Here is a 15,578-nt window from a genome sequence, read left to right as displayed (position 1 = left end):
CTATTACCATCCAGATTTTAGCAGAAATTCTACAACAAGGAAACAAGGCTGATGAAATTGTGTTGTCACTGAACCTACCTGTCTGTCTTCCTCAGTAACTTTTGAACCCAGCAGACAGTTACTGGAAAATTTGTTTGGAATGAGGAGGAAAGATAGTTCTCAAAGAGGTATCATTTTAAAAGGCAGCTAACTTGGGAAAACAAAAAGAAATCAGTGTCCTCTTTGAGGAAAAGGTAACTACATTAACTTAGCTATACTACTAGACATCAGAAGATCCCCTTGGAAGCAAGATATAAGGAAACAGTTAATAACAAAGATATATGAGGGCTGAGTGGTTTGGAAATACAGAAATAGTAGATTAGATCAAATCAATGAGATTAGTCCCTTGCATAGTGGCAGTCCAGATCTGGAAGAGTCCCCTGGAACATTTTTTACCTTCCTCCTGCCCACCATGAGTGACTCTAAAGACTCTGAGTACCCAAGATTAAACATCACAAAAGAAAGCAGGAGAGAAAACAATGAACCACAAAATCAGCTGTGCTACAAAACTTAGATAGAAAACAAGACCTTTCACTTGTCCTGCCATCATGAAGAGTCCCTTAAGACCACAGGACAGGCAACAGGTTTCTGCTGATTTATGTCCACATGTGCACCCAGCATTCCTTCAGTCTTCCTGGGACATTTCAGAAAGCCTCAAACCGGACAGGCTTTTTACTGTGCTGTGCACCTGTAATAAAGCACCTCTTGGTGAAGATCTGGTGTTACTGACTCACAGTGGGAGCAGAAGAACTCTTCATCAAGAGCAGAGTTATCAGATATCAGGAAACTTTTAAAAGACAGAGCAAATCCTAAAGACCTGGTCATGAAAACATTCCTACTTTAAAAAAAGTACTAAGAGAATAGGCTTACAGTAACCTACCATAATCTAAGATTTAACACACAGTGTGAGCAGACATGGTGACCAAGCATCTTTCCAGTATAGTTAGCAATCTGTCTCTGATGAGAATTTTTTTTTCCAGCAGAATTCTCCCTGTCCTGTTATTAAATGTCTTTCCTAAATTGCTGATGTAGCACAAGCAAGCCTTACTGATCTCCTTCCTCCTCTATGCTCTTTGGAAGAGCATTTCTGAACATGAATGGATATAAATTATAATATAATTCCCACTCTAAATATAGTTGCAACTTATTTAGACACACCTTATTTCAATCCCATATTTTTTTGTATAAATACTCCTTCTTCCAGTGTCTTTTCAGAAGCCAGGAAGTCCTACTCACACTGTAAGCCTCCACTTGGTCACTCAACATAGCCAACCAGAGCTGCACACAAGACTAAACAAGCCCTTATCAGGTCTCTGCACAAATTCTTTTCCTGCCTCTCCCAAAAATCATTTGCCTCAATGATAATCTGCACTCAAATTACATGTACTTTCCACATGTGCATGTCATGTTAGTGACTCATTTTGTCCCTGGCACAAAGCAAAAAAAATTTCTTTCTAGCCTTAAGTACATGACTTTGTAATTAAAATTTGGTTGAGCTCTATCACTCCAATACAAAAACTCTTCTTCTCCTTCCTGTATAACCACTTGATTCCCCCCAGGATGAGAACTGCTTAGTTTAGAACACCTTCAGATAACATCAGTATAGGCCCTTGAACAAGATTCCTAATTCAAGAACCTTCTCTTGAACCAGACCCAAGTAATGGATCAGACAGGATGAGTCCCATGACTGATGCCTGCAGGACACTGTGAGTAATCCCAATTAAACTCAGTAATTCCTTTTCAGCTAAAGTGATGCAGCTTTAACCATCTCCTAGTTTTCCTTACACTCTTTCTGACAGGTCACATCTTCTCCCAGTTCCTGTCACTTAAAATTCAACAATGGATATCATCTGAAATACTCTGCTGAAATCTAGACAAATCAAGTAAATTGTATTATATTTGCCTTAAATGCCAGCTAAACTTTGCAAAACAGGTATTAATTTATTCAAACATAATCCTTCATTAGTGAAACCTACATTAGATGTAGCTACATATAGCTGATGTTTCTCATTCAAATAGTTTTTTCAAAATTGTTCTTGTGCTCAAGAAAATAAGCATGTAGCTGCCCTGGTGATTTCCTGATTTTAGGAAAATAGGTAGTGTGTTTGCTAATTGTCCTTATAAGTATCTGTAGCTGTATTTGCTATTATCTATATAATAGGTTGTATTTATATATTCCATTGAAAGTTTAATAGAAAGCAAATTGTTTGAGACTTACAGCAATACAGTAATCTTTTCAGTGACATAGCACTGAGATTTTAGGGAAATCCTGATTTCCCCACAGAATGCAGTTTAAACCTTGCTTCTGACACAGATACAGTACTCTCTGTTATTTTACTATAATATTTATTTATCCCCATTAATTCATACTGAGAACATTGCTTACTGAAAACTCAACTGATTTTTATTTAGAAGTTAGGCATCACCAACATATACCACTACCTCTTTTCTGTATTAGCCAGGACTTCACTCCCTTTCTTCCTTCTTTCACCCCTTTTCATTAAGCACTTTGTTTTAGTCTTTGTTTTTTTTCCTAGATCTAGTTCACTGAACTTTATGGTCATATGCCCTTCTTCCTTTAATTTTTGTGCACACGAAGTCTGCAGCACTATAGAACTGTAATACCCTGTCAGACTAGGACAATCCTATTTTTCTGATAGTATCATCTATGATAAGCTCAATAATTAAAGGCTAATTGATATAGTTCAGCTTATTAGAGATAGAAAATTCCTTCAGGCATTGAACATCATGAAAAGTCTGGGTCAGAAGGAAACATGTATGGCATTTACAGTGAAGCCTAAATATATGTAAATTCAGGAACCTTGAGTATGAAAAACAAAACCAAAATACATTTGCCTTTTTAATTCAGTCAAAGTTTACTGAAAAGAATTACTATATAATTTTATTATCAGCATGGACCTGGTTCTCATGAAAATCTTGGAATGAATGAATAACACCAATTCATCCTTCACAGACGTGCAATGTAACCCAAACAAATACTGTTTACAATTCTGCTAGGTCTCTGATACGGTGCAAAACAAGAATATTGCTGATATCTTTTCATGTGAAGGCTGGATAGACCATATAAACTCTCTAAAGAAACATTCACAGTGAGGGACAAAGAACTTTTACTCTCTCTAGTACAGTCCATACTGCCCAGCAGAGACAAAAACCTGAAATCATGGTAAGTAAATTAATTTATGTTTTACTACATGAATGCATTAGCACTAAAACTGCTGTGGATGAAACTATAAAACTTTAAATTTATTTCTAACACTTTTCAAATCCTTGAATATGGCTTTCTTCTTTTAAGGGCATGAGGAAACTTTTTTGGTTTTTTTAGGTCCTTCATCACCTCAATTGGTTTCTATTCGATTTACTGACTTTGGCATTCAAAATTAAGGAAAACAACTTCTTTCAAGGCTAAACTGACAAATTAATTTGTGTATCCAGAGGAATTCTGCAGTCAAGTGTCAATGTGACACTAACCAAGAAATGGGAAGGGATCACACCTTCTAACTAGATTTTTTTAAAAAATCTACTATCTTATTCTGCTTCAGCAGGATTTGTAACTAAAAAGATAAGGGAATTTATCTGTATATCTTCAGTATAGGTGGATGGCAAGAGTGGTGTGGTGTGGTGTTTTGTGTTTAGCAAACCAATTGAATTTATTTCCTTAGAAATTCAGTTTCTTTAAACTCTTCATATGTATCTTTCTGTAAGTACTTTATTATTAAATCAAACTGATAATTTCAAGATTAGTGTTTTTACAGATAAATGTTGCAAAGCAAGAAATCTGCATAACTTTTCAGGCCATCTTTGCTCTGGAAATAATTTAGAACTTCTGAAGTAGCTTGTGTTTACAATTTATCATGGTACCTATGTCCAAACAATCACCCTCCCTGGATGCAGTATTACTAAAGAGGTTGACTTGAAGCTGTTAATCCTGTTTCAAAAGTAAAAGTGCCTTGTGATACTTAGAGGTGAAAAAGGTAGCCTATTGCAAGTGCTACTTGAAGAATAGTGAAATAGATTGAATAAAGAAAGTGCTTCTCAATAACACTTCACAAAGTTATGAGTTTTCTGGTTAAATTTTTTTCTGCTTTACACTATGATTGAATTCTTCCTGAATCCTAAGGAAAGTTTACGTAATGGACAATGGTAAAAAATTTTAAATTTTCTTTTAAAATATAAACCAGGTATTTTTACTTTTTTATTTCTCTTGTAATCCCACTGTGTAGAATCAAGTACTAAAGATAAAAATACCACATTTGTTTACACCAATAATTCAAGTCACTTGACTTACTCTAGATTTCCATATAGATAAACAGGATCTGAACAAGGACTACCTAAATAGCATCTTGCTGTGCTGTTGCCTGCTGATTTCTAGCTGCCACAGGGATATTTTAACTTCTACTAGAGGACACCAAATATATATGGAATATTTATATTTGCAAAATCCTACATCAGAAACTGCACAGGAAGTGCACAGTTACTCTTCTGGCATGAATCAAGTGTCTAGCTACTTTTACAAACAGGTTTGTTTAGAAACAATATGCATGTGGATATGTTGTTCACTGAACTTCTGTACAGTTTCACTATCTTGATTAAAGCTTTTCAAACTTCCAGGTTGTTTTCCCTGATTCCAAATATGAATGACAATTCAAAGTAATGCAAACCATGAATTTATTCCTTTAGTCTATTTTCTTGACAATGCTATATAGAACTATGGGGAAGGAAATGCTTTTATCTTTGCATCACAGGCAACCCTTTGCTTCACCAAGGAAGGAAATGACAACATTTTTTGGTCTTAGCTTTGACACTGCACAGGTAGAAATTTATATTACAGCAAAACAAGAAGACAGAAGAAAAAAATTAGGAGGTGAGCAAAACAAGTAACAAAATAAAATGGAATGAGGAGCACTTAAGGGAGGTTTGATTTGTGGCAGTATTACACCAGAAAACAAACTTGTGAAAAAATATATATTCTTACAAAAAAAGAAGAGAAAATAGTCAATGAACATTTTGAACATGAAATTTGGTATAATCTGGTTTTAGTACATACAGGAAGAGATATAGAGAAGAAAGTTAGGCCTGCAGAAGCCTGAAATCCAAATGACACCCAAAACATAGAATTCATTATTTCATTTCTGATCATCACCACAGAGGAAAGTTTGGATATAAACTGAGATGAAAAAATAGCAGAACTACAATAATAGCTTCAGACAGGTGCGATGGAAGCTTATTAAGCCTCATTATTTCTCAAAGAAAAAAAGCTGCATTTTCCTTAGATTTCAAGCCAAGACAGGCTGCATTGATTCCTGACCTTGAGAAATATCCCTAAACATATCTGTCTTTTTGCAGTGATACATCTAATTCTCAGATATTCTCTAAGAAGGAAAAGAAACTTTCAAGATTTGTGAATTCAGTAATAAATCTTCTGATGGAAATAAGGCCAGCCAAGGAACTTGATTGATCTATTTGGATTTACTCTTTGTTTAAATAAAAAATAAGTCCTACAGATTCTGTACAGAAATACATTATATTATATAAAATTATATGTTGTTTATAAAATGCTGAATGTCTAACCACATTCAGAAGGAACCATGTCTTAAGGAACACTGTGTGAAGGAACTTCTAGCTGTTTGCAAAAATCACTGAGATTACTGGACTTCTGATAGCCACAGAAGACCAGCAGATCTTGCATAACTGGGAACTCAGCAGACTTTTGAAACAGATTTGTGCAAAATACAGCTCTCAGGGCTAAAAACAATAAATTGCTCAGCATATCACTGTTTTTGTTAAACATGCAATGGGTTTTCTGTCTGTCAGGCTGAACTGGACCCATGAGAAGTAGAGAAACACTGAGAGATAAATTTTTTCCCTGGTATTTATGCTACTTTCAAAAATTCTGTAAACTAACGTCTGCCCCAATTAAATCCAAAACCACTTTTTTTACTCGCTGTTTGAGGCAGTGGGAAAAGCACAGTGAGGGTAAAGCCAGACAAGGAGCAGGAGGACAGCTCCGCTGTGTGCGCAGAATGCCCTCTGATGGCACAGAGGGACACGCTGCCCTCAGAGCCTCAGCCACACCAGCATCCTCGGTATTCTCCGGGGTCCTGCCAGCTTCACAGCCTCATCATATTGCTAAGGAAAACCATTGGCAAACCAGGACTACTACTACATCCACCAGACCATTCACACTAAAATCAGGCAATATTTCAGCCTGTTTAAGAGATGCTGAATGAATTGAAACCTTCCCCATCCCTGTACTTTGCAACTTGGACAAAAAACACATTTGCAGACATGCTTAGGATGCAGAACAATACCCTTCATATGACCTTTATTTGTTAAAGTTTTTCATATTTGTGGGGAATGGGGGGGAGGGAGGAGGAAGGAAAGCTAATATAGGAAAATGTGTTAGGTATGTAAATTAGGCAAAGATAAATCATCTGCATAACCAAATGTAAATATGAAGCTGACACAGAACATATCAAGTGACTTTGTTAAGATCTCCAGATAGCATAATGCAGATAACACAAGAATATTTAAAGGCGCACTTTTACTCTTTTTGTGACAGGAGCAGTTTTAGTGTTTATCAGTAAATCATCTACACCTGAATCAACATTCTAGGATTAAGAACCGGCCAGGATTTGTGGGTTCATTTCAACAGAAAGTCATCTTTTTAGATATTTTTTCTTACAAACCATTCATACTGGTTTTTTTCATAGTTAAGAAAAAAAATTGAAAAATAAAAATAGTTCTTCAGTAAAGTTCAGGAGTCTTTACAGGAAAAATATGAAATTAATAAAAAGAGCACCTGCCTTCAGGCACAACCCTCTATGTAAAAGGTGAAGCACACAGAAAATTAAGAATGGAAAAATTACACAGAAATGTATAAAAACAAAGTCACACCTATGTTTCAGCACTGAAATTGTGAACAAAGGTCTCTCTAACTTGCAATATCCTCACTGGAAGTTACTGAAAACTAATGAAAATTACTTATTCCATCTTTACAAATAGGACATGTAAGAAATTTGCCAAATTCAAAACATAATTATAAACAAAATTATTTAATAATCTTAGGGAGTTTATATTTTCATAGAATAAAATGGGGATCAGAGGATCTTGTGCATCTTATATTTGCAGCTACAGCCGGGTGTTCCTTTCACTTCTGCTGACGCATCTCCAATAGCTTTTTTTCCCATTAGACACTTGTTTAGCTAAGTTTTAAAGAAGTGTCACAACCTCTATAACACCATGATTCTTCTCTAAACCCCTGAGGGCATCTGCATTTTGATTCTGAAAGTGAGTCATAGGGAGACCTGCTTTCTTATGTCTTTGGAGAAGAAAAACTTCCAGAAATCATGTCTCCAGGCTCTCACTTATCTTCTAAAAAGGCTCTCAAAACATCAGTTTATATACAGCCATTGATCTTCTCCATCTCTTAGTAATTTTTTAAACTTTGTTTTCCAAATCCTTTTGTTAATCCCTTGTATAACTTCAGGTACTTATTCCCCAGTGGTCCTGTTTCTATGATTTCTGTGGTCTTGTCTTATTCTCTTATGGATCTCAGTCTTTAATGTATTATTCCGCACCTAAACTTCCAGGGATTTGAGTATTTTCCTTACATGACATGTGTTTTTTATCAAATCACTTTTCATCATCCCATATGAGAAGCTGTTCCAGCTCAAATTTATGCAATAGCTCAAACAGAACGAACAGTATGGTCTTCCCCAAGCTCTCCACTGCTGCATTTTTGCTTTCTGCTGCTCTTCTCCTCATGACAGTCAGCAGCTGTCCTATACTCCACAATAAAAATGTTCTGTTGAATTAATGATCTACCCAATGGCCCAATCTTTGATGAATACTCAGCAGACTCACCTTACATTTCAGTCTAGCCCGTGCTCAGTAAAATGTTGGCAGTGTGATCTTACATAACAGAAAAATGGATTCTTTTTTCTCCATACAATTTAGCATCTACAGCAAAAGAGCTGCTGTATGCTGCCTCATTGGTCATGGCCTGTAACTTCTCTGAGGCAGCAGCAAAACTGAAAGAGACACTGCTGAATTTCCCCTTCTCATTCACACAATTTGTATAAACAGCAGATTCAAGTGCCTGTAACAGTGCAAATAACAGACTTGGTCAGTAACTAACTTTGCATGACTGAGGTTAAGAAAGCAGCCATAGCTTCTCTTGATGCCTCAGGTTTTAGCTTTTATATTTTTCAGATTCTGTACTGCTTTTGAGGTTACTTCTGAGATTCATATTAGGGGATAGTAAGCTCTCTTCACAGAGTAGGGAGACAAAACAATTCTTTCTCTAGACCAAGGACAAATGATCCAAATTTCAGGCCCATGAGCATAACCAAACATGTACTGAAGAGAGAAAAACAGGAAGGATGGGACTTCATAAGCTAAAGCTATAACTGGACAATTAACTCCAATATGCAAATGGACCAGAACTTATAAAAGTGTGAGACCCCATGACTGGTCGTGCATTTTGTGACCATTTTGGTTCATCTTGGGTGTAGCCCTGGCTGGCCTCTAGTACTGCCCAGGGTGGATGCATTAAGGCCTTCTAATAAATACCTACTTTATTCTTTGGTTCCATCTTGTCTCTTTTCTAGGTCAGCCTTCACAAGGCATCACTCTGCCTCTTAGGCAAGGCTGCAAGCAGGCACTGAGCAAACAAAACAGCAGCACCTCAATTCCCTGTGCTCACAGTAGGTGATCAGGGAGCTAGGACACATGACAAACAAGAAGCTAAGAGAAGCAGGCAAAGCAGAGCCGTTATTGCTGTTTTCAAATGCCTAATGGAAGTGTGACATACTCATTTCAGAGACACACACGGACAGAGTGAGAGGCAAAAAAGGCATTGGAAACAACACAGAAAAAAAAATCCCAATTAGTTTCCTTTTCTCATTGGTTTGGTTTAGTTGTTGTTGGGGGTTTGTATGGGTTTTTTTGTTTGTTTGTTTGTTTGTCTTTTATTTTTCTTTTAACAGTGGTGGAAATCAAATGCTGGTACAATTTAGAGGGTCAGCAGATTTTCCACGCTCGCTCCCTCGCTACCTAAATGATGCTGTTAGGTTAGGATTTGTCACTGGAGAGGTTCCTCCATTAGAGGTCAGTGTTGTGCCAGCACCCGGGAAAAACAGCCCCGCGTTAAAAACAGGCCCCTGATATTTGCGCCGAGGGAGCGCAGCATGGAAGGGCTCCCTCCTTCTGTGCATGCCTGAAACGTGAGACCCGTCTGACCGCAGGGCAGGTTTATGGTGCAGAAGGAGACACACAGCCCGCCTACTCTCATTTCACAGAGAGGAAAGTCTTGGAAAATGACAGGAGAGTGGGACAGGAAAGAAGAAATGTTCCTTTTGAAAGAAACTCTTACTATACCAGCAAGGCTTCAGAATATGGGGTTTGTGTACACCCTCTGTCTAAGCTGACTTGACCAAAAGGACTCTTAGCAGATGGAAAATTGATCCTGGTTTTCTGCTGAGATTGCCAGTGGCACAGGTGAATGCATTCACACTTAAATTAACTTTTCCTTTCTTTTGTTTATGGATTTATATCACAGGCTAACCAGTTACTTTAAAGCCAGAAGGCTTTGTGCCCAACCTGCCACCACCTGCTGAGATAAGGGATCTGGGATAGCCAAAGGTTTTTAAAAGCCTGAAGGATAGGGACATAGAAAGGATGTCAGGCATTAAGCAAATATTAAGCAGAAGGATTTAGGAAATTTTTCCAGAAGCATTCTTCTTAAAGATGTTTGGATTAAACTATATTTTCATTTTTAAACGTGATTGTCTTTGATTAAAACTCTTTCTGAAGTTACTTTGAGTTTTGAAATGTTTATGATGTGGGAGCATTCTCTTTGTTGTTTTTATTTAGGCCACATCATTGTCTTCTTTTTTTTAAGCTTTCCCTTTCCACCTTCTTGCTTTAGAATATCAAAATAATTGCAATATAGCATACATGGTAACTAAAAAAATCTAAATTTCAGCCCAGGAGAGAAGACTCTACAAGTTTTAGATGTAGTTCTAATAAATAAGACTAATTATCACAGAAGCACTGGGAAAAGATGCAGAAGCAGAGTGGTGAAAGGTTCCTGGCAGCTGAGAATTTAACTTGAGCTTTCTGTTTCAGATGGGTTCAAATTTAGCCTCATTTGTGCCAGGTAACTTCTTGAGAACACATAAAGTACAGAAAGATGTAAATCTGTATTCATCAAGACTCACTTTTTTCTAAACTTTACCAGAGTTTGTTTGACTAATTGAGATTGACCACAAAAATCTAGAAGATTTTGTTTGTTTGGGAGTTTTTAAGCAAATATCTTATAAAAGCAAAAGCAGCATGACCCCTCTAATATGAATTGGGAAACAGCTAACAAATGTAGGTCTGATCTTCTACTTTTTAAATTAAAAGATTGAAGAGCTGTTGTTAAATCGTCAGATATTAATAGAGACTAAACTGCTCTCATCTGAAACCTTTCACTCAGAGGTTTAAGGAGGATACCTTAAAGAGTGAAGGCTCTTTATTACCCACTTCTCAAAGAAAGCCTGAGATACCTGAACTAGGTGATACTTGAGGAGGCACAGAAGTCAGCTCCAAGGTTTTTCTGCCCCATTGAGGTGGTGCAGAAGGCCAAACAGCTCAGAACAGCACCTTGCCTGCAGCTTGGATGCTTTTTAGGAAATACGAGTTTCTGTTTTGCTCCTCTGCACTAATAGCAGGTGAGACTTGAAGAGCTGATGCATGTTTAATATATGAGAGGGCAGGAAAGGAGGTTGTTAAATTTGTGTATGAAAGTGTGGGGTGCCCCGTCTCCCTCTCACAAGGTTTACACAACTCCTGGTGAGGTATTTGCATGGGTTCTTTGCACACCTTTTTTGCCTCCAGGCGCAGGCAGGGAGGGACATGTTGAAGAGGAAGGGAAGTCAGGAGTGTTTTGCTAAAGCTCTCCCTGTTGCTTTCCCACTTCCTCCTGGTATCAGGAGCTGCGGGGGGGTAGGATGCTGAAGGGGAAGCCAGACCAGCTGATAAACCCCTGCTTAGCCATTCACATGAGGGTATACAGGGTGGAAACTGAAGCAACTTCTTCCTTGAGAAAGTTTCCCTTCCCGCCTGCCGTCCCAGCGTGCACTCCCCGCGCAGCTCGGGCTCGCTCCCTTCTCTTCCCCTCCCCGGCGCAGCTGCTGCCATCGCCGCCCCCGCGCTCTCAGGCCTGCACCGGGCCCATCCAGCCCCGCGTCCCCCCGGGACAGCCTGAGCCCGGGAGGGAGGCACAGAGCCGGGGTCGCTGAGCGGATGGTGCCGGAAGGCGGGGCACAGGCACAGCCATTTCTGAGGGGCACGGAGGAGGGGGACTGAGGGAGCAAAACTTCACCGGGACAAACCCTCCCCAGCTGCCAGAGGCCCTCTCCCCACACAAACTGCTCGTGCGCAGCTCCCAGCCCTGCCCTGCTCCTCCATTCTCCCTCTCACCCCAATTTCTTCTGATTTCTTCTCATACACAGCTTTTAGCAACTTCCCAGCCAGCCAGTGTCTGAGTGGCTAGCTTGCCTTACCGAGATTGCCACCACATCCCCCTTGCCTCAGACTAGGAGGCTTTGGTTACTGCAAACTCAGCCATCGCAGCTACACTCACATCACCGGCAATTCAGCTCATTAAATCGTGTAACCAAGCTACCCGTGGTGAGCAGTGGTGGCCCTCAGTGAGACAGAGTTGGGGGGTGTGTGTGACAGTGGTGCTGTGTCACACTCTCTGAGCTCCCTCAGCCCCTGTTTCACGGGGCTGTGCCTGCATTTATGGGGCTCTTCATGTCATAGTGAGTTCTGTGCCTGCATTCTTCGGGGTTCATGCCATAGAGGGCTCTGTGCCTGCATTTATGGGGCTCTTCATGCTATAGTGAGTTCTGTACCTGCATTCTTAGGGGCTCTTCATGCCATAGCGAACTCTGTACCTTCCAGGGGGTTTCCCTGTGGGAGGTTTAGCAAAAGCCTGGTGTTCCCATTTGGTCTGTTTTCTGCTGTGGCACTGCTTTCAATTCCCCCTGAGCTCCTGCTGCTGAACCCAGGCAGAAAGAACACAGGAGTGCTGCTGTGAGCAGAACCCACACTGCTTGCAGGACAAAAAGCCTCATTCAAAAGCCACCTCGCCTGAGCCCCCCGTGTGGGTGAGCTCGGCGCCCAAAGGGGCAGAGAGGAGCCTGTGACACGGCAGTGGGCACTGGGGGTCAGGGACAGGCATGGAAGGCAGTGCAGGGCAGTGCGGGTGAATCCCTTGGTTGAACATGATAGCTAATGCCTGAATATGAGCTTTGTATTGAAATAAAAATTCCTTGGGATTTGGGCTCTCCTCAAGTCACAAAAAGAAGCAACTTTGGGCTTTTTTGCATCAAAGATTTTTTTTGTACAGCAAGTACTTTGCCTCAGCTTCAGCTGTCCTGAGGAAGGACTGTGATTTATTACTGTACATAAACTCCAGAAGAAAACCAAGAACTTAACACACACTTGATTGTGATGCCCTGGAGTGCACTGGGGTTCCCTTCATGAGAGAAACGTGCCCCTCGCAAGGCACAGTCAGGGCAAGGACACTGGCAGTGTCCTTTCTTGAATTTGTCAGTCCTGCCTGTCTGTAGTATAGAAAAAGATAAATAGTGGAAACAGATTTCTGCACTCTCTGTTCAGGCAAGTATAAATATATTAATAATAGGGTATGGTTATAAGATTATAAATATTGAATAGTAGGAATTTAAAAGAGCCTCAGCACTGAGATGAGAAACTTCCAGGGAATTCTGCATGTCAGTATTCCCCAAACAGCATCTAGAAAGCCAGATTGTTCTCATAAGCATGACTCTGCATGTAGACACAAGAAAATGCTGTTAATTTGCTTATGACCAAACTTCTGTCAGAAATACTAAAACTGCCTTCAATTGAGAAAGCGATGGAAATGCAGCAGCACATTTTTGAGGAAGTCTAGCTCTGTCTGCAGACACAAAGATAACACAAACTTACCCTACCAAAAATGTTGGTTCTCATAGCATGCCTGCAGCAAATGCAAGCAGAAGCTCCTGCCAGTATTCAGGAATTCAGGTTTATTCTGACAATCAGGTAATTTCCAAAATGATGCTGTAACAGGATCGCTGCCATGGCAAGATGGCACTTCACCCCAGAACTCTGACACTGGGGAGTGGCACAGCATTGTGAAGTAGGACTGCTGACTCTTTGCTTTGGCCCCTGATGAGGTTCATGTACTCAAAATGTTACCCCAGAAGCGGCACAAAACCAGGTAGTTTGAAGCTTTCAGTACAAGTATGTACAAAGATTATTGATAAATATGTTATTTCTTCTGTGCCAAGTCTGTCCCCCTGTCATCAAAAACTGGGAAATAAAATCTCCAACACACTTGTTAGTTAAGAAAAACAGCATTACTTTATTAGTTACACTTGATGCATGGGGAATTATCCTTAAAATGTATGTGTTGGATTACATAACAGACCAGGTTATATTTGTGAAACTAATTCACATTCATCACATTTCCTGAATACATATATATATAGTAATTATTACAATTCAATGTTTTGATATGGTTGTGGATCTTGTGAGAAACTTTTCTTCTTGAGACTGTCAGGTCATAACGTACTTCTCTTATCATTCTTAGCTTTGACACACAATCCTTGTTCTCAAAACTAAGATATCAGCTAGTACATATTAATCACTGATAGAAGTAAACAAGGAAGCATTAGCTGGCACAAGACTTACTAGTCACAGATGTAGGGAGTTAACACAAAGCCGAATTAATCTCTGGTATTTGCACTAAGCACTGTATGGTACAAAACTAAGCATTCACCATGAATATGGGGACCTTACACTAATGTGCTAAAGTTAAAAGAATTTTTCAACTTCTTCCCTGACTGCTGCATAGACTGCTTTTTACAGAAATATAACCTGTTCAGTAACAACTAGGAGGCAAAAGCCCTGTGAGCAAGAGGAGGAGAAGGCAGGAAGCAAAGTTTCAGTGAAAAACCCTGGTAATGTTGACTTTCTCTTGCTCTGTGCTCCACATATTTGCATGTGTTGTATATTACAGAGCAACACTATTCTGACTTAGGAAAGAGTTTTTCAAACTGCTTTAATGATATTAATGCAGCTGTCCACATACTGTCCCCCAGTCCTGCTCCCACTATATACACATGTTTAAAGATTGGCTGCCCCGACCAGTCATCTTTGCCTTTTTCTTCTCCCACCCGCCCCCACAGTTAGCTCTGTTACACAGTCTCTCCTTATTTGGAATCCTATAATACACTTACAGTTAGTGAAATGAAGCAGGCTAAAAACAATGTCAAAAGATAAAGAAAAATTTTTGTATTGTCTCCCTTTAGTTTACAGCAACTTGAACAGTCATATTGACACAGCTGTGGAGGTAACAAAATCCTGACTATGATATTCTTTGTGGCCATTGAATTGGAAAGCAGGAGGCATTCAGATGGAAGTGCTTGAGTTTTCAAACCATTTTGGAGCTAAGAACATCAGTAGGTTAAAGAAATATGTCTTAAAAAGATGAACTAACGTTTACAGCAGTGTCTCACAGAATCATTAGGGCTGGAAGGGAACTCTGTAGATTCCAATCCAGCCCTCCTGATGAGGTTACACAGGAACATGTCCAGGTGGGTTTTGAGTATCTCCAGAGAGGGAGACTCCATGCCTGCCCTGGGTAGGTGTTCCAGTGAGCTGCCACCCTCAACTGAAAGAAGCTCCTACTCACATTGAGGTGGAACTTCTTGTGTTTTAGTTTATGGACACTGCTCCTTGTCCTGTCTCTGGGTACTGCTGAAAAAAAACTAACTCCATCCTCTGGGCACCCACCTCTGAGATATTTTTATTCATTAATAAGATCCCCTCTTAGTCTTTTCTTCTCCAGACTGAACATACCCAGCTCCCACAGTCTCTTCTCACAAGTGTGATGCTTCACATCCTAAATCATCTTTCTGATCTTTGCTGAAGCCTCTCCAGTATTTTGTTTTCTTTCGCATACTGAATAGCCCAGAAATGGATGCAGCATTCCAGATGTGGCCTCAGCAGAGCCAAGTAGAGGGGGAGGATTGCTGGCTACACTCTTCTTGAATGGCCAAGGTTCTGATACTTTTTCTTCCCTTTCTTTTTTCTTAATTTTTGACAAACTTATTTCCTACGTTTGAAAAGCCACTTTTCCCAAAGTTACATGGAAACATCCAGATAAATGTTCTGATTAAAAAAAAATAAAGTTGCAGTCATAGCATTTCCACATAAGAGCAGTAAGACACCGCTGGTGTACTGGAATTTAGATGCTAGGTTTGATCTATACAGAGAACGTGATGGCTTGTGTATACATGAGAAAGCATTAGCATTATTAGCATTCTTGTTTTCCTTGAATATGAACTAGTGATTTTGTTGTTGCTGCTCCTGTTGTTTTTGTGAAAAGTGAAAAAGGCAAAATGACTTTGCACTGCTTTCAGGTCCTGTTACTTAAAATACTAATTTATTCAGATTCTTTC

This window comes from Melospiza melodia, chromosome Z (assembly GCF_035770615.1).
Source record: "Melospiza melodia melodia isolate bMelMel2 chromosome Z, bMelMel2.pri, whole genome shotgun sequence".
Lineage (NCBI taxonomy): Eukaryota > Metazoa > Chordata > Aves > Passeriformes > Passerellidae > Melospiza > Melospiza melodia.
This window is presented reverse-complemented; position numbering follows the sequence as displayed.